Source organism: Somniosus microcephalus, chromosome 9 (assembly GCF_052327205.1).
Source record: "Somniosus microcephalus isolate GS21.2 chromosome 9, FLI_Smic_1.0, whole genome shotgun sequence".
Taxonomy (NCBI): Eukaryota; Metazoa; Chordata; class Chondrichthyes; order Squaliformes; family Somniosidae; genus Somniosus; species Somniosus microcephalus.
In genome coordinates this window covers 155,185,499-155,210,140 of record NC_140995.1, presented here as the reverse complement: position 1 = coordinate 155,210,140, position 24,642 = coordinate 155,185,499, and positions in this window count along the sequence as shown.

The following is a 24,642-nucleotide window of genomic DNA, read 5'->3' as shown; positions in this document are numbered from 1 at the left end:
GGTGGCAGCTGCTACTCTCCCCTGGCCAGTCAGTAAGGACCTCATGGCGTCCAAAAGTGACTCGACCTCTGCGGAAGGGATCCCTGCCCCCGCCTTTTGGGCTGGGGCTGTGGGATGCTTTCCCTTGTTATCCTTTCAAGGGTTTTTGCACTCCTTCCGCCAGTGACCATCCTTCCCACGCCCGTAACAATCGGTCTTTGTGTTGGGGGGGTTACTCCCTTCCTGGTGCCACTTCTTTCTACTCTGCACTCCTGGTTTTATCTCATGCACCTTCCCCTTGGGTGGGTGTGCATCGGTTGCCCTGTCGTTTTTGTAGGCTAGGGTTAACTGCCTAATTACCGTGAGCTCTGTGGTCTGGGGATCTTTGGGGTCGAACCAGGATTCTGCCTTGGCCCGGACCTGTGGCAAGCTGTTCGCCACCAGACAACGGAGTCAATGCGTCAGGGAATCCCCGTTCAGGAACGTCCGGCCTGGCGTCCCCGGGCAAGCTTTCCGGTACACCGGCCACAGCCGGTCCACAAAAGCCTGCGGGGTTTCCCCAGGAAGCTGGATTGTCTTCTCCACGTGGGAGAAGGGACTTCCCTCATCCATCCCCATGGCCTCTAGAACCGCATCTCTAAGCTCCTCATACCCGCTCTGCCTTCTTTTACACTCGTCAGAGAGGGATTGGAGGAGATTACTCTCCAGAGAGAATAGCAGCATTTTGGCCTTCTCAGCATCATCACAGTTGTTGACGCTGGCGGTCTGCTCTATTTCCTTGAAGTGGATCGAGGGGTCTCCCTTTGCGGAAAGCTTCGGGATATGGTTGACCATAACCCTGAGCTGTTGGGTGTCGAAGGGTAATACGAACTGGTTTTGGAGGGGTCCCTCATTGTCGCCATTGGCGGGTGGGCCGAACCTCCGAAGGCACGCTGGGCACATCGGTCCCGGCTCCGGCCTCTCGGGCAGGGTTTTCTCTACCTCCGCCTCCACCTCTGGCTCCACTTCGGGTTCAATCCCCGGTTCCACCCCCCCTTGCTGCCAAACCTCGCTAAAACTTGGCGCTACGGGTGGTGGCCGTGAGGTCTCCTCCCTCTCAACCGGGTCGTCCCTAGGCACTACCGGTGACGTTGGAACTGTCCTCCCCTCGTTCCCCATAAAATCTGCCTGGCCTGCCTTTGGGCTTATGAGGCATACCATGCCTTTTGCCCTCCAGAGGGCCCGGCTCAGATTTTCTATTCTCTCTTTACAGGAGCTGTGATCTGCCTCCTCAAACCCCTGTTCATTTGCTAGCTTGTAAGCGGCTTTTACCTTCTGTACTTTCTCTTCCTGTTCCCTGATCTGCCTTGCCAAGCGGGCGTTTTTCTCCCGCAACCTGAACTCATTTGCCTTGGCCTCGGTGACTTGGCACCATAGGTATTCCAACTGGGCCTTGTGTTCTCCTATTAAATGTACTCTCTCTTGGTTCAAAGCCTGCAAAGCTATTAATAACTTCTCCCCTGCAAGAGCCTTATCCTGGATCTCCAGGGCTGACTCCCTTAACTCGACTGCCTGTGCTGCAACGAGCCTGTCCAAGAGCTGGACCTGCTTTTTAAAGCACATCAGCCAAACTGCCTTCTCGAAGGACTTCTTCTGCTCCTTTCCCTCTGTCCACTTAGCTGCTGCATCTATCGGACGCCCAGCCCTTAACAGAGTGGTGATCCAGTTCTTAGTGATATTCACCTTGCTAAACACATAATCAGAAATCCTTTCCTCCATCACGGTTCGCTCATCCGAACCATTGTCTACTGTATCGCAACCTTGTTGCCGGTGTCCTGCCGCGGTCGCCATTTCTGTAGTGGGTGGCGTGTGGTGGTGTTGTTTGGCGCGTACGTATGCCCATTCAGTTATGCCCCTGACTGTTTTGTGAGCGATTCAAATTGCTCCCACGCCCCTGGGTTCTAGACACCGGACTTAGGTACAAGGCAGCGGTACAGAGAAGACTCCAGTAGACAGGTGGTTGGATGTAAAAAAAAACGAGATTTTATTGAAGAGGAAAAACTTGATACAATCTTATGGGAAAAATTACTGGTGTACACTTCTACAGGCAAAATTTACAAATGCAAATGAATAATAATAACTATACTTATACAGGGAATGGGGAACACACGGCACATCGAGGGAAAACAACTATCTTAACCATCCCCATATCCTTATCCCACCCCCTATACCTAACTAGATTAAGCTATGAGGGGTCAGAACTTCATGCTCACCAATCAAAAGGTTTGTTAGACTCAAAACAGCGGTTGGGTTCGGTGTTCGCTCTTGGTGCTCTCTGGAGCCTGCCGCCATCATGTGGCCTCCAGGCGCTGCAAGGGCGTTGTCGAGATTCGAGTACCCCAAAGTTAAGTCTCTGTTTGGGTACTTTACCTTGCAGAGATGATTCTTCATCAACAGCCGCCAGATTCGAAGGTTGGCCGAGGCTGAAGGCCTGATAATTCGAAACCTCCCCTCAGTTCATCTCCTCAGTTGGTCTTCTTCAGCCGGTCTTCCCTCCGGTGGTCTTCCCTCCTCCCCTTGTCGCGTCCCGCCTCGCCTGGCCTGAATTATCCGTGTCCGCCCAACCCGGTGCCGGGGCTAGTTCCAGGTGGAGTGGGAAAAGGGCACGGGCAAAGGCCAGGGGGTAAGCGTGGGACGGGGAAATGGCGGGAGCCACGAGGGCGAGGGACCGAAGAGCAGCAGCACCAGCACACCAACCAACAAAGAACACACCTAAGAAGCACCTTGCTACCCGAGGGGGCCTTCAATTATACCTTTGTTGAAAACCCTTATCTGCGCACCAAATCAGGTTAGTTCTTTGTTTTAATCTTGGTGGGCTATTTTAAATAATGGTAGCAATCCATGCTAACTGGTTTTAGATGGCCGATAATCGCATCTACCGGCCCGATAATTGACATGTATTGTCCTGAAAGTTCCTTGATGGGCCTATCTGGTCTCGATGGCTCTGTTAGTCTGTTTCCGATAATATATGTAGACTGCTTGATGGCCTTAACTATAGGCCTAAACTGAATTTAGATTTGCCTCCAATTCGGTCTAATGCATAATTCAGAGTCCTGTCTGGTTCCAAAATACAAAGTTTCTCTTCACAGAAGCCTGCAGCTTGGTTTCGATTTCTCCAGGCTGCCTGCGCTGCAGAGTCCATTTTAAAATCTCACAGGCTTGCTGCCACGGGGCACGGACGCCATTTTGGGTACCCATCTTGATTTTAAATGTCCACGCAGGGTCCCGTTTTATTAATAACAGCCTTCGGGGAAATGCAGAAATGTTGCAAATCTTACATCCTCCTCCTAGTCCTCGCCATTGTCCTCCTCATCTCCCACTTCCTTCTCCTGAGGTGGTGCAGCTATGCCTGGTGGCAATGGCTGCACATTCATGATGGCCAAGTTATGCAGCATGCAGCAGACTATGACGAAAAGGGACACCCGCTCAGCTGAGTAGTGGAGGGCTCCTCCAGAGCGGTCAAGGCAGTGGAACCATTGCTTGAGCACTCTGATGGTCTGCTCAATGACGTTCCTGGTGGCAGCATGGCTCTCATTGTATGAGTGCTGGGCACGAGTGTTGGGTTTGCGGAGGGGAGTCATGAGCCAGGTAGAGAGCAGATAGCCCTTATCTCCCAGCAGCCAGCCGCGAGCTTGATGTGGTGGCTGAAACAGATCTGGCACACCGGTCTAGCGCAGGATGAAGGCATCATGGCTGCTGCCAGGATAGTGGACATTGACGGTGAGGATTCTCTGTCTGTGGTCACACACCAACTACACATTAAGTGAGTGGTAGCCTTTGCGGTTACGGAATACCTCAAGTTTGTTACGGGATACCCGCAAAGCAACGTGGATGCAGTCAATGGCACCCTACACCATGGGGAAGCCCGCTATCCTGGCAAAGCCACATGCATGCTCGTGCTGCTTCTTTCTGGTCATGGGGAAGCAAATGTAGTCCCTTCTCTTAATGTAGAGATCATCTGTGACCTCCCGGATGCAGCGATGGACGGCGAACTGCGAGATGTTCGCTGTATCTCCTGTTGCACACTGGAAGGATCCGCTGGCGTAGAAATTGAGGGCGGCGGTGACCTTGACTGCCACTGAGAGAGACGTGGTGCTCCTGATGTGAGGCTTGAGGTCTGGCCGCAGGAGGTGGCAGAGCTCTGTGACCACATCCTTGATGAAGCGGAGCCTTCTAAGACACTGCTCCTCAGTGAGATTGATGTAGGAGAAATGCTGCTGGAATATCCTGGGAGGGTAAGGCCTCCTGTTGAGAGCCCTGTTGGCCCTCCTCCCTCTGGCCACATTTTGCAATCTTTCTCTCTGCCTCTGTTGCCTCCGGCGTTAACGTTGGAGGACGAGGTTGAGCGCAAGTACAGCCCCCATTAAAGTATGGAAAAGTTGCACTATCAAATCTCACCTAAATGAAAGTGAATAATTTTTCTGAGGGAGAAGACTCCTTCAAGTGAAAATGCTGCAATCGCTCAAAATGCCTGTTTGCCTATGTCAAACTGACAAGGCAGTATTCTTTGCCGGCTAATAATAAACTGGATGTTGGTGCCTTTATATAGAGCTCCTCCAGCGCTTATCCAACTGTATACCACCTCCTTTACCTGTCGTTGCTAATGGCAGGCGCACAGGCAGGGGGTGAGAGTGAATTTCTGAGGCGCTGCGCAGCCAGATGAGGTCACAATCTCCGGCCGCAGGAGAGCGTGGTGCTAACGGTTACCACCGCCGCAAACCTCCACTTCAATTTCGCGGGCATCGGTACTATCGCCATGCCTGGTCGCTAAGCCAGTAGTGCCCCATTAGCGCCCCTGGAGGTGCTAACGGGAGGCATAAAGGTACCCAATTTCTCCCACAGTGTTTTTCCTTCAACATAAGAGCAGTGGGAATGATTTGACCATGGAAATGATTTCCAGAGTGCATTTACTTCTAATACAGAGTAGAATTTCTAAATTTGCCGATGACACCAAACTTGGGGGGGTGGCAAACAGTGATGATGGTACAAATTGACTACAACAGGACATAGAAAGGCTAGCAGAATGGGCAGGCAAGTGGCAGATGGAATTTAATACAGAGAAGTGTGAGGTGATGCATTTTGGCAGAAGGAACAGGGAGAGGCAATATACACTTAATGGCACAGTTTTAAAGAGTGTGCATGGACAGAGGGACCTGAAGGTGGCAGGACATATTGAGAAAGTGGTTAGCAAAGCATATGGGATCTTGGGCTTCATAAATAGAGATATTGAGTACAAAAGTAGAGAAGTTATGCTGAACCTTTATAAAGTGCTGGTTAGGCCACAACTGGAGTACTGTGTCCAGTTCTGGTCGCCACATTTTAGGAAGGATGTGAAGGCCCTTGAGAGGGTGCAGAGGAGATTTACCAGAATGGTTCCAGGGATGGGGGATCTTAGCTACAAGGACAGGTTGGAGAATCTGGATTTGTTTTCATTAGAGCAAAGGAGGTTGAGGGGTGATTTGAAAGAAGTGTAGAAGATTATGATGGGTTTGGATAGGCTAGACGGGGAAAGGCTGTTCCCACTAGTTGAGGATACAAGGACTAAGGAACACAGATTTAAGGTTTTGGGCAAGAGATACAGGGGGGATGTGAGGAAAAACTTTTTTATGCAGCGAGTGGTGAGGACCTGGAACTCGCTGCCGACGGAAGTGGTGGAAGCGGAGACACTCAGGGGGAGAAATTCAGTATCGCCACGTTTGGGGCGTAATACTCGAGCGGGTGCGAAGTTTAGCGCCCGGCGCAAATTATCGCCACCTACTGCTAAATTGACCTGCTTCGCCCCAGAAGGTGCTTGGAGCGCTAAAACAGGTGCTGCACGACTGTCTTAAGGCGCTAAGCCAGAGAAGCGAGGCGCTACCACCGAGGACAGGCGCAGCGCAGGTGCAGCCAGTTAGCGACTGCACGCAGACACGCTGGCGCTGATCAGCTCTTAAAGGGGAGGTTCGATCTTGGATTGCAGCCATACCCTGCGCATCGGAGCCCTGATTCTTGGCCTGGACAGACCTGCTGCCACATTCTAACGCCTAGGACCATGGAGAGGGCCAGGGAGCAAGCGCAGCGGTTCAGTGAGGGGGCCTTGCAGGTTCTGGTTGGCGCGGTGGAGCGCAGGCGATCTATCCTGTTTCCAGACAGTGGCAGGAGGCCACTGCCCAACGACTATCACAAAGCTTGGAGGGAGGTGGCTCACAGAGTGACCTCCAGCATCATGGTGCCTAGGACCCTTGTGCAATGCAGGAAGAAGTTCAACAACCTCACTTGGGCCATCAGGGTGATTACCCTTTTCAGTATCCTCTTCATCCCTGCATGTCCACCTCACTTTATGGCCAAAGGGTCCTGAAAGCCCCAATGCCCAGCCCTCATCCAACACCTATGGGCCTTTCATGAAACTCACACGCACATTCAGCACTTTACACACTGTAAGGGCTATTCGACCATGGGAGGCAGTGCAGCCAAGATCAGGGCTTCACACTGTAAGGGCTAATCGACCATGGGAGGCAGTGCAGCCAAGATCAGGGCTTCACACTGTAAGGGCTAATCGACCATGGGAGGCAGTGCAGCCAAGATCAGGGCTTCACACTGTACTCAGAGCCCGTCCTTTCTCTTGCAGGGCAAGCTAGCCCATAACAGGAGGCAGCAGCAACGGACCGGGGGAGGCCGGCCTCACCTTCAAGACCTCAGCGATCTGGAGCAGCGAGTCCAGCGGATTATGGCAGGCTGGAGGATTGGCCCCGTCGCCACTGGAGATGCCGACCCCGTTCTGGACAGCAATGGTAAGGTCATCACCTTTTCGACCTCTCTCCTTCCACTTGTGCCTCACACCAGCATCCTTTGCCACTATCGAACCAATACAGTGCATTGCAGCACTCATGCCTCCCTTGCTGCCGCCCTGTCCTCACGCTAAAGCAACTCTTGTACCTCTCTGCTTTCAGATGCTGATTCGCCAAGTGAGGAGGCAGGCCCTCAAGCTGCCACTGTGAGTGACTCTGAAGGCGAGGAGGAAGAGGAAGCAGGACCATCAGTGCCACCCTCAGCCGAGGCAGCCCATGGCCATAATGGGGACACGTCTTCCCTGGAGGGGAGCAGGGGGGAATGGTCTGAGGAGGGTGAAGCTCCGGGGCAGCGGGCTGCAGCAACGTGGGGGGGGTAGGGAAGCTCGGTGGCCTTCTCCCCGGAGGGAGAGTCTGGCCTCGAGTCCTGCTACAGTGAGTGCAGAAGAGGTGCGGCTCCTCACTGAAATGAGCACCCAGGCGGAGCACAGGCACACTGAGCGCATGGCTGCAGTGGCAAGGATGCCCGAATCCATTGAGTCACTGGCAAGGAGTGTCCAGGACTTCGGCGCAGCACTGGCAAGGAGTCTGCAGGACTTCGGCGCAGCACAGGCAAGGAGTCTCCAGGACTTCAGCGCAGCACAGGCAGCACAGGTGGCTTCCACGCAAGTGCTTAGTGTTGCAATGCAGTCAGTGGCTGGTCTGATGCAGACGCAGATTGAGGCTACACGAGCACTGACTGCTGCCACCCTCGCTGGATCGGGCATGAATCGCCATGGCCCTCGCCGCGCCGCAGCAGGCCAGCAGTCTGTGCTTCAGCAGATTGCTCCGGATGCTACAGTGCTGCCCCGTGGGAGTGCCAGTGTGTCGTCTGACCAAGGAGTGGCTGTCCTCTGTCAGGATGGCAGCATTCCTGCTGCCAACACTGTCACTTCTCCACTGCAGCTGCCACCACCTGTAGAACAGACTGCTGCCGCCCATGCAGAGTTGGAGCAGTCAGCAGCCGGGCCCTCCAGGCCCAGAGCTGGTCCAGGCCGTACCTCAAGGGCATCTGCCGACTCAGTTTTTGACACTCAGCAGCCTTCCCCCAGCCTTGCTGCAGCCACTGGGGTCCCATTGCGGAGGAGCTGCAGGGTGGGAAGGGGCCAATCTCGCAAGCAAAGCAGATCACCCTCGAAGGGCAAAAAGTAGGAGGTGTGGCAAAATGCTGTTAATTTTTTTATTGTAGGCCGAGGATCGTGGTCATTTTTTGGTTACTCTTTTGTTCATTGTCTCCAGGTTGTGAGAGCCAGTTATGTGTCTGACTGCTTTTTTGGGGGTTTCTCTCTATTACTTTGTCATGTGGAAAGGGCACACAGTTTGTTAAATAAAGAAGTGTCTTTATTCAGAATGTGCTTGTTTGCCCTTTGAACTATTTGTTGCCTTGACCGGCTTAGGGGTTGCGGAACAGTTCCATTCATGTTCTTTCAATGGCACAAGCCATTCCCTCAGAGGGGGCCTAGAACCAACTTGCAATAAGCCGCTGACGGACGGCCCTTGCACTTTGTGCCTCTCTCCCATCTTGGTGCTCCTCCTCCTCCTCCTCCTCCTCTGCTGGTGCTCCAATGTCTGGTGGCAGTGGCTGAGTCCTGAAGATTGCCAGGTTATGCAGCATGCAGCACACTACAACGAAATGGGAGACTCGCTCAGGTGAGTACTGAAGGGCTCCCCCGGAATGGTCCAGACAGCGGAACCATTGCTTGAGCACGCCGATTGTGTGCTCAATGATGTTCCTGGTCGCTTGTTGGCTGTCATTGTATCGTTCTTCAGCAGGGGTGCTGGGCGCACGGAGCGGGGTCATCAGCCAGGTGCACAGAGGATAGCCCTTGTCCCCGAGAAGCCAGCCTCCTGGGTGAGCCGGGGCTTCGAAAAGGTCTGCCACAGAGGTCTGGCGCAGGATGAAGGCGTCGTGGCTGCTGCCTGGAAAGCGGGCATTGACAGCGAGTATCAGCTGTCTGTGGTCACACACCAACTGGACATTCAACGAATGGAACCCCTTCCGGTTGCGGTAATCCTCAGCATTCTCTTGCGGCACCCGCAAAGCCACATGCGCCCTGGGCTATGGGGAAGCCCGCTATTCTTGCAAATCCCATTGCGCGCTCTTGCTGCTTGTCCAGGGTCATGGGGAAGGAGATGTACTGACGTCTCCTTTTAAAGAGGGCATTCGTGACTTGACGGATGCAGCAATGCACCGCAAACTGGGAGATATTGGCAATGTCCCCAGTAGCGGATTGAAAGGAGCCGGTGGCATAGAAGTTGAGAGCCACTGTCACCTTCACTGCCACCGACAGAGACGTCCTGCTCCTCAGTTGAGGCTGCAGATCTGGCTGAAGCAGGTGGCAGAGCTCAGTGACCACCTCCCTGCTGAATCGCAGCCTCCGAAAACACTGCTCCTCAGACATGTTGAGGTATGAGAACTGTTGGCGGAAAACCCTGGGACAGTAAGGTCTCGTGTGCTGATGCCTGTTGGCCCTCCTCCATCTGGCCATGATTGGCACTCTCTTTTGGCGTCTCTGAGCCCTCTCAATATAATGGAGAAGCCCAACGTTTCCACCCATTGCAGCCCCCATAGTATGTGGCCACTCAAGGTTATGCCAGCGAAAAAGCAAACCAACTACAAAGTTCTGGGCCGAAGCCAGAAGTACCTCAGCGAGCGCTGACTCAATGCAGAAAGCTCTCTCCCTTTGTCTCTCTGCAAATCTCTCTCTCACAGAAGGAGTGGTCCAAAAATGGCTACCACAAAGAAGCCAGGAAGAGCCCCCTTTAAATGGCGCCACCCCAGCCCCACAGTGACTGGGAACCGTTCCAGTCAATCAGTTGCTGGGAGCACCAGGCGGAAAGGATGGGGGGGCGCCACGGAATTTCCGGTTCGGGGTGCCCCAAGGGCGTTGCACCATGAAATGATGTCAGGAGCTGCGCGCGCAGCTGAGCGGGCATTGCGGTTTTGCGCCGCCGCTACAGATCTGCTCAATTTCGCGAGAGGCGCAGGTCTCGCCGCGCCCGGGCGCTAGCCGCCTCGCGCCCCACTTATCGCCCTCTTAAGGCACTAATGGGTGGCGCAAACAACTGAATTTCTCCCTGTTTTGAAGGGGAGACTGGATAGGCACTTGAGGGAAATAAACTTGCAGGGCTAGGGGGATAGAGCGGGGGAATGGGACGAACTTGATTGCTCTGCAGTGAGCCGGCATGGACTTGATGGGCCGAATGGCCTCTTTCTGTGTCGTTATGATTTTATGGGGAAGAAATTGGGTAAGTAGCGCCACTTGTTAGTGCCTAAAGAGGCAGGCAGTGGCTGTAGCGCCACTGGCTGCGCCTCCCGCGATATTGAGTTGGGGCGATAATGGTGGTGTTAGTCTTTTGCGCTGCGCCGCCACCGATGATGTCATCGGTGTGCGCAGCACCCCATTCGCGCCCCGTTCGCGATATTTGGTAGCGAACGCCGCAGTTGCGCTGTTCGCTACCCGCGCCCGGTTCACGGGGCCTTACTGTGCCTAAGCGGCGCAAGTTAAGGTGGAGGTGTGGGGCGGCCGCCTTTTTCAGCGGCCGCCTGCCAGCACCTCTGTCCCCAGCCTCCTAACTGTAGTGTATGTAACCGTTCCACCTTTAAGAAAACCGTTCCACCTTTAAGAGAACTATTTTAAGAGTTGCACTACTTCATCTTGGCTGCTGTATACTGTAATACCGGTGGTGACCACACCAGTATATAAGTGCTGTGTAATGATTTATTGGGCAGTTCCACCCTGACCTTCGACTAGTAAAAGACCTGTTAAATTTTACTCTTGTGGTCTGTGTAGTAATTCTCAATATAACACACAGACTTAACAGTGGCAACGAGTACGATCTTACCCTGCAGCAGAGATACATCCAAGGCAGTTTAACGGGCGTCGAGAAGAGGCATCCGCCCTCATCGTTCTGCTGAGAGAAGACTCGGGTCTGCAGAGCAAAGGAAGAATTCTGACACGGAGCCTTCCATCAGCAACAGGCAGTGATCATCCCTTCTATCACGGTGGTGGGTAAGCCGATCAGTGACGAGCAGCAAGTCGGCCACATTGGCTGTGAAATAGGGGAGGGAAGAACGGAGGATATAAGGGCGGAGAACTCGACCACGGCCGGGGAAAAGAGCCGGACAGAAGTCGGGGCCAGAGGCGCTGAGACGGGGGCAGCGTAAGGCACGGAAGCCGCGGTGAATGCAAACGCAGCCGGTGTGAGAGACCGCAGCGAATGCAAACGCAGCCGGTGTGAGAGACTGGGCTGCAAGCGGGCTGGAAGACGCAACAGCGTCGAGAGAGAGCTTGACCGCGACCGGTGAGAAAGGCCGGGCAGCTACCGAGGCCGCGAGGCGCAGCGACCAGGACAGCGAAAGGCGCGGGAGAAAATTTAAAAAAAAAACACGGAGAACTCAGCCGCAGCCGGGGGGAAAGGACCGGACTGCAAGAGGGGCTGGGAGGCATGATTCGAGAACCGCTTGTGCGGGAGAAAATTTTAAAAAAATTTAAAAAAAAAAAAACCGCGGAGAACTCAGCCGCAGCCGGGGGGGAAAGGACCGGACTGCAAGAGGGGCTGGGAGGCACGATTCGAGAACCGCTGGGGAGGGTGAACGCAGCAATACGGCAATCGCCATTACAGCCAGCGGGAGAGACAGAACCCAAGCGAGCGGGAGAGACAGAGCCTGAGCGAACGGGAGAGACAGAGCCCGAGCGAGCGAGTGCGAGCGAGCGAGCGGGAGAGAGACAGAGCCCGAGCGAGCGAGCACGACCGAGCGAGCGGGAGAGAGAGAAGAGACCGAGCGAGGGAGACCGAGCGAGCGAGGGAGAACGAGACCGAGCGAGCGAGGGAGATCGAGACAGCCAGCGGGGGTGAAAGGCAAACGCGGGAAGCCGCCATTTTCGTAGGCGGGGAAGAAGACAAGCGCGGGAAACCGCCATTTTGAAAAAAAAAGTTAAAGAAAAATTTCTTTTTGTTTCTCAAGAAGATTGCGAGGATGCCTAAGCGTGGTAACATCAACGATTTCGATCCCGATTTTGAAGATTGGGCCACGTATGTAGAACGCATAGAGATTTATCATAAGGCAAATAAAATATCAAAGAATGATAAAGCACTAACCTTACTAAACTCAGTGGGTGCGAAGACATACGGGCTATTGAAGCATCTTCTATCACCAGCTAAACCGGCGGATCAGACTTTCGCTAATATTGTTGCTGTCCTGAAGGATCATTTGAACCCCACACCGCTGATGTTAGCGGAACGATTTAAATTTTATACGAGAACGCAACTGAAAGAGGAAAGCAACGCGGAGTACTTAATTGAACTGCGTAAGCTAGCGAAATACTGTCAGTTTGGGGAAAGACTGACAGAGGCACTGAGAGACAAATTCGTGTGCGGATTGTTGAAAGAAGGAACACAAAAGCGGCTGCTTGAAGAGAATGATCTTACACTTGATAAGGCTGTCTCTATTGCAGCATCGCACGAAGCCGCAGCGAGAGGCACGGCGGAAATGCAGCTGAAGGCAGCGGTACTCGGCGTAGATCAAATGGCTTTGGGTACAACGAAATGTTATCGTTGTGGGAAGACAACACACGATCAGAACCAATGCTGGGTTAAAAACCAGGAATGTAGAAAATGTGGCAAGCTTGGTCACATAGCTAAAGTATGCCGGTCAGGAAAGAAGACCAGCAACAAAAAGTCACCGCAGGAAAAGTGCAGAAAGGTACATAAGGTGGCTGAGAAGAGTTCGGATGAACAGAATTCGGATTCAGACTCCAACAGCCAGGAACTGGGTAGTCTGAGAATTCACAATGTGAGTAAGGAAGCTGACCGACAAACTATCTGGGCCACACTGCAGATAGCAGGAGTCCACATGAAGATGGATTTGGACACCGGATCGACGTTGACGGTCATGAATAAGCAAGATTACAAAAAGTTATTCACACATATTCCCCTACGGGATACGGAGATAGTATTGCAGACATACACGGGGCAAAAAGTATACCCCATCGGAAAGATAAAAGTCAAGGTGAGACACAAGGGCAAAGAACACCAAGGAATGGACATATATGTACTACCTGAGGGAGGTCCACCACTTCTGGGACGGGAGTGGATCAGGAAAATAAATATGGACTGGCACTCCCTAAAAGCAATGACGGTAGATTCCGGCAAAAGAAAAGATGTCAAACCTGAACGATTGTCCAGAATATTGGATGAGGGCATATGCAGCAATGACAGTGACAAAGCAGAGAGTGAGAACTCGGTGAAGACAATCAGCTCAGACTCTGGAGCTGATGATGGTAAGACCAGCCCATGTGCTAAAGACAAGTCTAAAATGGACTTGCAGGCTAATGATGGAAAAACGAAGGAGTGCATAAATGCTTCAGAAGAGAACAAAGTATCAGAACAGAATTCCACTGAACAACAACAACATAGTTTGACAGAGAATTCTGAGTCTGTACAGTCTACAGACATGCACATTTCTGAGGAACACCGGGCTCAAACTCAACTCCATTTCAAACTACAACAGCAATTAGAACATATGATTCGCCGTTTTGAGCAAGAGATGAATGCAAAGAAAAAGTTCTTTGACACAGAGTGGGAGAATCTGGGGAGACAGCAGAAGCAGCTGATTGAGAAAATGGAACAGGAACACACAAACCGTCTGCGCGATGAGGCCAAACGAATCAAAGCTGAACACATGAAGAAGTCTCTTCAGGAGAGATGTCTGGATGTGGAACAAAAGCTGGCTAACGTCCAGCTGGGCATGGAGGAGATGAGGCAACTTAAGTTTTCCAATGAAAAGCTGAAGCTGCAAGTGGAAAGCTTACAGTCAGAACGAAAAATTGAGCAGATGAAATTAGCAGATGAAAAATTGAACTTAGCAGATGAAAAATTGAAATTGGCAGAGGCAAAAGCTGAAGTGATGGAGGAAATAGAAGACAATAGAAAAGCAGCAGAAGATGATGACTCATCTGAACCATTATCACCCCTACCAGGTCACGCACGTGGTCCCTCCGAACTGAGCCAAATCAGTCTGGAAGTAGAAAAACTTCCCAAGGTACTCGAGCCTTTAGAAGTCAGCAATGCTGGTTCTGAAGTTACGAAAGTTCAAGCTGTTAAGTCCAGTGAAGGACTATTAGATGAGTCACCCCAGCAACGAGAACCTACTACACCATCGAAAACTACTACACCACCGAGGCGTTATCCGGACCGAGTCAGGAAGCGCAGGAGGCGCCACCGCAGAGACTGAATCTGTGAACTGTTTTTACATGCAGTTGTATATATATGTTATGATGTTATGTTTAATGGGGAATATATATACTGTTAAGCTAAAAAGGGAGGATTATAGTGTATGTAACCGTTCCACCTTTAAGAAAACCGTTCCACCTTTAAGAGAACTATTTTAAGAGTTGCACTACTTTATCTTGGCTGCTGTATACTGTAATACCGGTGGTGACCACACCAGTATATAAGTGCTGTGTAATGATTTATTGGGCAGTTCTGCCCTGACCTTCGACTAGTAAAAGACCTGTTAAATTTTACTCTTGTGGTCTGTGTAGTAATTCTCAATATAACACACAGACTTAACACTAACCCCCCCCCCCCCCGCAGCATTGCCGGCTGTTTCCCGAGAGCCCGGCACTTCTCCTTGGTGCCGGGCTCATTTGCCGGCACTCGCGATCGGGGTTCGCGCTGTTGCAGGCACCTCCCCCTTAACAGTGGGAGGAAGGCCTGCAGTACCGCAGCGTGCCGTGCCACAGTGTGTGGCGCTGTGGCACGTTGCGCTGCGATATTCAGTTTCAGCGCCCTAAGAGGGACGCGGAGCGCCTCGAGCCTCGCCACATGTCCCTCGAGGGGCAATGAAACTGAATATCGGACGATCGCTGAAGCCGCGAACGCTGCTCTCAATCCTGCGCTCAGGCGACTTTTGCGCCACTTTGGTGCCCCAACCCAATTTCTAGGCCTATGACTTTAGTTGCTGTATCCTTCCTGACATTCATATCAATAACTTGAATGAATGGACCGAGTGTAATGTAACCAAGTTTGCTGACGATACAAAGCTAGGTGGGAAAGTAAGCTGTGAGGAGGGTACTGGTCCCGATTTTAATTCCAGGTGGATTCCCCGCTGAGGCCTGAGTTAAAATTAGTCAGGTCTCAGTGATGTAATTGGGCCGCAACATGCATATGTAAAGAAGGACCCTGTTGGTTCAGGCACGTGGCCTTGCTGCCTACCTAGGACAGCAGGTTAAAATTGCAGATTTTGTGATCATGGTGGCTTTCGGACAGATAAGAGCCATGGCAATTTTAACTGCCCACCTGCCAGATTTCTGCTGAGTGAGTAGGGATAAAATCACCCCCAAAGTGTCTGCAAGGGGATATAGACAGGTTAAGTGAGTGAGCAAGAAGTTGGTAGATGGAATATAATGTGGGGAAATATGAGGTTATTCACTTTGGTAGGAAGAATAGAAAAACAGAGTATTTTTTAAATGGTGAGAACCTATTAAGTGTTGGTGTTCAGAGGGATCTGGTGTCCGTGTACACAAAACACGGAAAGTTAACATGCAGGTACAGCAAGCAATTAGGAAGACAAATGGTATGTTGGCCTTTATTGCAAGGGGGTTGGAGCATAAGAGTAAGGAAGTCTTGCTGCAATTGTACAGGGCCTTGGTGATACCACACCTGGAGTACTGTGCACAGTTTTGGTCTCTGTACCTAAGGAAGGATATGCTTGCCTTTGAGGGAGTGCAACAAAGGTTCACTAAATTGATTTCTGGGATGAGAGGGTTGTCCTTTGAGGACAGATTGAATAGAATGGGCCTATACTATCTGGAGTTCAGAAGAATGAGAGATGATTTCATTGAAACATACAAGATTCTGAGGGGGATTCACAGGGTAGGCATTGAGAGGCTTTTTCCCCTGACTGGAGAGTCTAGAACTATAGTATCAGGCTTTAAACTAGAAAGAAGGGGGGAGGGATCTACAAGAAACGTAAGCAGCATAAATATAAACAAAACAGGAGAAGTGAGCATAGGAAAGAATAAAGTAAGGGAGGACAGGGAGCAAATAGAGTTATAGAACAGGAGTCTAAAAAGATGGATAAACATAAAGTGAGAAGAAATCCTATTAAAAATGAGTTAAACTCTCTGTACAGCAATGCACAGTGTCCGTAATAAAACAGGGGAGCTGGAGGCAATCATGAGTTGTGAGGAACCAGACATAGTAAGGATTACTGCAACATGGCTACAGAAAAATCAGGACTGGAAATTAAACATTGCAGGGTATAACATATTTAGAAAAGATAGACAGGGAAAAAGGGGTGGTGGAATAGCTGTACTTATTAGCGATAAAATAATGGCAGTAGAAAAAAGGGACGTAGATATCAGCAAGACAAAAATAGAATCCATATGGATAGAGATAAAAGACAATAAAGTATCAATCACACTAATAGGTGTAGTCTACAGACCACCTAATAGTGGAAGGGAGGTGGAGGAAGAAATATACAGACAAATTAGAAAAATGAGTAAAAAACATAGAATAATAATCATGGGGGATTTCAACTACCCCGATATTAATTGGAGAGAGAGGTAGGTAAAGGGGATAAGGGAATGGAGTTCCTACAATGTCTACAGGACTCCTTTCTAACCCAGTATGTAAAAAGCCCAACAAGGGAGGAATCACTATTGGATCTAGTTATGGGGAATGAGCCAGAGCAGATAAGAGAAATAAAAGTAGGGGAACATATAGGCAATAGTGACCATAATATAATATGCTTTAAGATGATAATAGAGAAGGACATAAGTATGACAAAAAACAGTTTAATAGATTGGAGAAAAGCTGATTTTGAGGGGCTGAGAATAGAACTTCGGAAGATAAAATGGGCAACAATATTGGCAAACAGCGATATAGAATGACAATGGGAAGCATTTAAAACGGAGTTCAACAGAGTGCAGGAAAAATATATTCTGCTAAAAGGAAAGAACACACTAAACACTAATGAGACTCCATGGATGAATAAAGACATAAGGGAACAATTGAGGATAAGGAAAGAGGCATACATTAAGTACATAGACAGCAGAGGAGTGCATGATAAGAGAGGGATTGGGAGAGAAGTAAAAAAAAACAATTAGGAAGGCAAAGAGGAACTATGAAATTAAATTATTAAGGAACATAAAACAAAATAGTAAAATATTTTACAGGCACATCAATAAAAAAGGAAGGTTGGGCTAGGAATAGGGCCATTAAGGGATAGACAGGACAATACCACAGGTAACAATAGGGAGATGGCAGAAATATTAAATAATGATTTTGCTTCAGTATTTACCAGGGAGATAGAACAGGTGGATATGACATTGAATGATGAGATGAGTAATGCGATAAGTGCATTTAAAATAAAAAAAGAGGCTATATTAAATAAATTAATCAAACTCAAAGAGGATAAAACCCCTGGTCTGGATGGATTGCATCCACGCATTTTAAAAGAATCTAGAGAAGAGATAGCAGAGGCATAAATATACATATTTAATAATTCGTTAGAAAAAGGTGTCGGCCAGAGGACTGGCGGAAAGCTAATGTAATACTTATATTTAAGAAGGAGGATAGAACATGTCCAGGGAATTATAGACCAGTCAGCTTAACATCAATAATGGAATCCCTACTAAAGAAGAGAATAGAAGAACATCTAGAAAGAAAGGTATAATAATGAATAGTCAGCATGAATTTCAAAAGGGAAAGTCTTGCTTGAACAACCTTATTAAATTTTTTGAAGAGTTAACAGAGAGAGTAGACAATAGTAATGCAGTAGATGTAATTTATCTAGATTTTCAACAGACCTTCGATAAAGTACCACATAATAGACTACTGAATAAGGTCAGAGAATGCGGGGTCAGGGGACAAGTAGCAGAATGGATAGCTAGCTGGCTTCAAGACAGAAAGCAGAGAGTGGGAGTAAAGCGTAGCTATTCACAGTGGCAGAAGGTGGGTAGTGGTGTTCCACAAGGATTGGTGCTGGGACCACTGCTGTTAGAACATAAGAACATAAGAAATAAGAGCAGGAGTAGGCCATACAGCCCCTCAAGCCTGCTCTGCCATTCAATAAGATCATGGCTGATCATCGACCTTGATTCCCCTAGAGTCCAAAAATCTATCTATCTCAGTCTTGAATATACTCAAAGACTCATCATTCACAGCCCTCTGTGGTAGAGAATTCCAAAGATTCACAACCTTCTGAGTGAAGAAATTCCTCCTCATCTCAGTGGCCTACCCCTTATCCTGAGACTATGCCCCCTAGTTCTAGACACTCCAGCCAGGGGAAACAACATCTACCCTGTCAATCCCCTTCAGAATCTTGAATGTGTCCATGAGATCACCTCTCATTCTTCTAAACTCCAGAGAGTATCGGCCCATTCTACACAATCTCTCATCATAGGACAGCCCTCTCATCCCAGGAATCAATCTAGTGAATCTTCGTTGCACCGCCTCCAAGGCAAGTATATCCTTCCTTAGATAAGGAGACCAAAACTGTGCACAGTACTCCAGGTGTGGTCTCACCAAGGCCCTGTACAATTGTAGCAAGACTTCCTTACTCTTATACTCCAACCCCCTTGCAATAAAGGCCAACATGCCATTTGCCTTCCTTATTGCTTGCTGTACCTGAATGCTAGCTTTCTGTGTTTCTTGAACAAGGACACACAAATCTCTATGAACACCAACATTTGAAAGTTTCTCGCCATTTAAAAAATATCCTGTTTTTCTATTCTTCCTACCAAAGTGAATAACCTCACATTTCCTTACATTATACTCCACTGCCACCTTACTGCCCACTCACTTAGTCTATCTATATCCCTTTGCAGACCTATGTTCTCCTCACAGCTTACTGTCTCACCTAGCTTTGTATCATCAGCAAACTTGGATACATTACACTCGGTCCCTTCATCTAGGTCATTAATATAGATTGTAAATAGCTGAGGCCCCAACACTGATCCTTGCGGCACCCCACTAGTTACAGCCTGCCAACCTGAAAAAGATCCGTTTATCCCTACTCTCTGTTTTCTGTCCATTAACTGATCCTCTATTCATGCTACTATAACACTCCCAACCCCATGAGCCCTAATCTTGTGTAATAACCTTTTATGTGGCACCTTATCGAATGCTTTTTGGAAATCCAAATATACTACATCCACTGGTTCCCCTTTATCTACCCTGCTAGTTACATCCTCAAAAAACCCTAAGAAATTTGTCAAACATGATTTCCCTCTCATAAAACCATGCTGACTCTGCCTAATCATGTTATGATTTTCTAAGTGAATTGATACCACTTCCTTAACAGTGGATTCCAGCATTTTCCTGATGACTGATGTCAGGCTAACTGGCCTGTAGTTCCTTATTTCTCCTCTCCCTCCCTTCTTGAATAGCGGTGTTATATTTGCGACCTTCCAATCCGCTGGGACCATTCTAGAATCTAGGGAATTTTGGAAGACCAAAACCAATGCATCCATTATCTCTTCAGCCAACTCTTTTAGAGCCCTAGGATGTAGGCCGTCAGGTCCAGGGGATTTGTCGGCTTTTAGTTTCTCTAGTACGTTTTCTCTACTTACATTAATTACGTAAAGTTCCTCACCCTCATTAGACCCTGGGTTCCCCACCATTTTTGGTATGCTTTTTGTGTCTTCTACTGTGAAGACAGATACAAAATATTTGTTTAACGTTTCTGCCATTTCATTATTCACCATAATAATTTCTCCTGTCTCAGCCTCTAAGGGACCAAAGTTTACTTTTGTTACTCATTTCCTTTTTACATATTTGTAGAAACTCTTACAATTTGTTCACAATTTACATTAATGATTTAGACTTTGGAATTAAAAACACAATTTCTAAATTTGTGGATGATACCAAATTGGGGGGGATAGTCAATACTGAGGAGGGCTGCAACAAATTACAGGAGGACATTAATAAACTTGCAGAATGGGCAAGTAATTGACAAATGAAGTTCAACACCGATAAATGTGAGCTATTACATTTTGGTAGGAAGAATAGGAAGGTCACTTATCAAGTGGAGGGTGCGAGTCTAGGTGGGGTAGAGGAACAAAGGGATCTCAGAGTATAAATACACAAATCACTAAAAGTTGCGCCATAGGTTAGCAAGGCCATAAAAAAAGCAAACCAAGTTCTAGGGTTTATTTCTAGAGATATAGGCCTAGAAATTGAGTGGGCTTAGCGCCCATTTTGCGGCACTAGAGGGCATTGCACTGGACTTACAGCCGGTTTTGAAATTGACCAGGGCCCAACATCGGCGTTACACCGGTAGCGCTGCGCCGGCACCGATGACGTCATCGGTGTGCGCAGCGTCCCGGTTGCCGTGGTGACGGGCCCCAGCGCCGAAATTCAGTTGCGGCCGCCTCGCCCGTGGCAGCCGCAACTAAGACTCTGGCAACAGAGTCTTGCACGACTTTGCGCCGGCGCATAAAGGTGGAGCGGTGGCCGGCCGCCTGCCCGCACCTCCCTCCCCGGACTCCCCCACCACCCCCCCGCGGAACAGATGCTTCTCGGCTGCGAGCCCGGCACTTCCCCGAGGTGCCGGGCTCATTTTTGTGGCGATTTAACCGGCCAGCGGGCGGGTGCAGGCAGCTCCTCCTTAACTGAAGGAGGAGGCCTGCACTTCCCGAACCTGCCGCACCGCATCGGGCGCCGCAGCGCCGGAATAGCGCCGCAATGCGGTGCGTAGCGCCAGTTTTCAGGCGCAAACAGCCTTCAGTAGCGCCGGCAGCCGTTTGGGCGCGGCGCTACTGAATTTTTGGCGCGCACAGCGCGACTTAGCACCGGCGCTAAATTTCCGGCGTTAAGCCCCGGCACAGCGCAAACTCAATTTCTAGGCCATAGAGTTGAAAAGTAGGGAAGTTATGCTAAACCTGTACTGAACCTTGGTTAGACCACACTTGCATGCAGTTCTGGTCGCCATATTATAAAATGGATATAGAGGCACTGGAGAGGGTGCAAAGAAGATTTACTAGGATGATACCAGAAATGCGAGAGTATACATATCAGGAAAGGATGGACAGTCTGGGTCTCTTTTCTCTTAAAAAAAGAAGGCTGAGGGGTGACCTAATAGAGGTCTTTAAAATTATGAAAGGTTTTGATAGAGTGGATTCAGAGAGAATGTTTCCACTTGTGGGGAAGAGCATAACTAGAGGCCATCAATATAAGATAGTCACCAAGAAATCCAATAGGAAATTCAGAAGAAACTTCTTTACCCAAAGAGTGGTGAGAATGTGGAACTCGCTACCACAGCGAATAGTATAGATGCATTTAAGGGGAGGTTGGACAAGCATATGAGGGAGAAAGGAATAGAGGGTTATGTTGATAGGTTTAGATGAGGAAAGATGGGAGGAGGCTCAAGTGGAGCATAAGTGCTGGCATGAACTGGTTGGGCCGAATGGCCTGTCTCTGTGCCATATATCCTATGTAATATTGGAGCCAGCCATTTAGGACAGGTGAGGAGAAATTTCTTCACTCAGAAGTTTGTGAATCTTTGGAATTCTCTACCCCAGAGGGCTGAGTTGCTGAGTATGTTCAAGGCTGAGATCAATAGATTTTGGACTCTCAGAGAAACAAGGGATATGGGGATCAGGCGGGAAAGTGGAGTTGATGCTGAAGATCAGCCATGATCTTATTGCATGGTGGAGCAGTCTCGAAGGGCCGTATGGACTACTCCTGCTCCTAATTCGTGTTCTTATTTCTTTGTGTCATGCTGCATTTTTTACATATATCTTTTATGCTTACAACTTTCCCTCTTGTGGATATCTGTGTTGTGCTCTACAGTAATATACATGACTTACCTTTGTGCCTTTTTAAAAGTATATCGCCTTCTGAACATTCTGCCAGCCCCGAGCCTCTGAGACAGTGTTTACTCATATTGACATAAAATTGGGTCTTCACATGTATAGGAGTGACCTTTCCCACCAAAAATATGCTGATATTTTGCTGTGATGCTCTTTACTAGAACCCCATGGAGCCTGCTCCATGAAACGGCTTTATGATGCTGTTGTTTAGCCATTTATGACTGCAATTGTACATCCCAGAGCTGGAATCTCTGACTTTTTCCAATTTATGTGAGTCAAGTGGCCCATTAGCTGCTTCAGAAGCATAAAAAGATCATTGTTGCAGATGACTCATGATTGACTGCTATTTTTTTGTTGCCCCTAATGAAATTACAGTTCTTCCATTTGGCGCTATGAAATGTTGCATATCCTCATAATATCCCTAGTGTTAAAAATAGTGGTAGAAAATGCTTTCTCCTTTTTTTTCCAATCTGAGAAATGTCAAGCCCAATATTTTCATTATGTTGTATGTAAAATAACTTAAAAACTTAGAAATTCTGTAGTATCAAAAGGGTGAACTTAACTCTCTGAGTGGACATGTTGTATGGAAAGTGGGCAATGAAGTTGTATGCATGCTACTCCCAAAAGCAGTTGGGAACCTTGTGTACATAAACAATTAACAGTATAGCACATCATTTATTATACAATGTAAAGTTCTCCTAAATCTTTTTCTTGGAGAGACAGTAATGAGGGCATTTCAATCACATATGCAGCAGTTTATTCTTCCCTGTTGCTTATATTGTCTCTTTCAAAGTGCACTCTCTGTCAGTACAGTTTATCAGTGATTTCCATTCAACTGTTTTACTGGATTTGTTAGTGTTACAATTGTTCAAAGCATTGTATGCTTCATAAGAAATACATTTACATGGTTTTTGTCGATTTTCCAAAGGCTTTTGACCAAATGGATCATGAAGAAGCTAGATGTTATGGGAGTACACGGCCAAATATTGGACTTTATATGGGATGTGCACTTCAGATCTGTGTAAGGCAATATTATCTCCTGCCACCCATCCTGCTAAAGGTCTTCATCAGTGATGAGTTGGATTGCGTTGTAAGGAACAAGCACAGTGTTGGTTTGAGACATTTCTAAAGGTATTGTGATGCTCCTTTTCACAGATGCAATTGTGTTGTTGGTGGAGTTGCCTTGGGAGTTAGTGCACTCCTCCCATCATCTTGAACAGTAGGTTTACCACTGGGATATGCTAATGGGTGTCCTCAAGTGCAGCATTATCGCTTTGGATGGCTCAAGTGTGGAACTCAAGGGATTGATTGGAGGATACAAAGGGAATCTGCATTAACTGTTGATTCATATTGGTACCTAGATGACAATGTCAGCCTGGACACAGTCCTTTGGGACCACCCTGAGTAGAGACAAAGGGCACTTTGATCTTTCTACAATTATAGCATATATGTCCAAATTGTTCCACTTCATGGTTTAGTGCTCCTAGGCATTCAACAGAAGGGCTTTCACTGACTATTTTGTACTGTTAATTACATAGAATTTACAGCAAAGGAACAGGCCATTTAGCCCAACAGGTCTATGCCGGTGTTTATGCTCCACACAAACCTCCTCTCACCTTACTTCATCTCACCCTATCAACATATCCTTCTAGTCCTTGCTCCCTCATGTACTTATCTAGCTTCCCCTTAAATACACCTATGATATTCACCTCAGCCATTCCATGTGATAGCAAGTTCCACATTCACGCTACTCTCTGAATAAAGAAGCTTCTCCTGAATTCTTTATTGGATTTATTAGTGACTATCATATCTGTGGCCCTTAGTTTTGGACTCCCCTACAAGTGGAATCATCTTCTCTACATCTACTTTATCAAACCCCTTCATAATTTTAAAGACCTCTATCAGGTCACCTCTCAGTCTTCCCTTTTCTAGAGAAAAGAGCCCCAGCCTTTCCTGTTCAATATTTCCTGATAGTTATACCCTCTCAATTCTGGTATCAAGCTTGTAAATCTTTGCACTTTCTACAGTGCTTCTATATCCTTTCTGTAATTTGGAGACAAGAACTGTGCACAGTATTCCAAGCGTGGTTAATGATTGACCAGCCAGCCAGGCTCACGACAGGAATTTGGAAGGATAGATCTGTCAATGGGGGCCGGGGTGCTTTACACTGAATTTCATATAGCCTTGTAAGTGAATACCTTAAACAGATTTAAATAAGAGCAATTGCAGCTAAAGTCATTAGGATATTCTACACATACCTCAATTTAGCACAATATAGTTCACAGTAAAATACTAACCAAGTGAATATGGAATTCTGAGCTGAAAGAAAAGCAGTACTCTTTACTGGTAAGCTGTGTGGTTTTAGCTAGTTTAAACTCCTGTTCACATATGGGCATACCCAAGCCTTGGTTTTGTGACCAGAACCTAAGATCTCTGGACTTAGGTAAGTGGGGAGAGAGTGTGCAGTTCATATTGGGAAAATAGAAATGCTACACATGTAAGAATTTCTCCTTAGGCTCTTCAACAATGGGCTGGATTTTACCTTTCAGTGTGGCCTAGGGGTGGGCCAGCTTCCTTCCAGGTTCCAATCCCGCCCCCAATAACGGGCTTGCCGGCCAATTAGGAGAAAGCCGGTGTCAGATGACATCAGTTGATGACGTGTCATCTGCCAGTTTTCTTAAAGGGGCCACGCTCAATTTTTTTAAATGTGATTTTTCAGTGTTTGACAGCATTGAGGTGCTGCAAACACTGACAATCACTGTACAAAGGTGAGCCCTTGCACCCAGGCTCCCCAGTGACTCCCTCCTTAGGCTAAAACAGATGGCAGCTCAGTGGGGTAGATCTTGACTTTGTGCAATAGTGTAAAACAGGTGAGTGACTCGGCAGCCCATTTTATATCTTGCTTTGGAGTCGATGGAAATAAAATCAAGACAGATGTAAAATGGGCTGCTGACTCGTTATCACCTCTTTTACATGATTGCACAAAGTCAAAATTA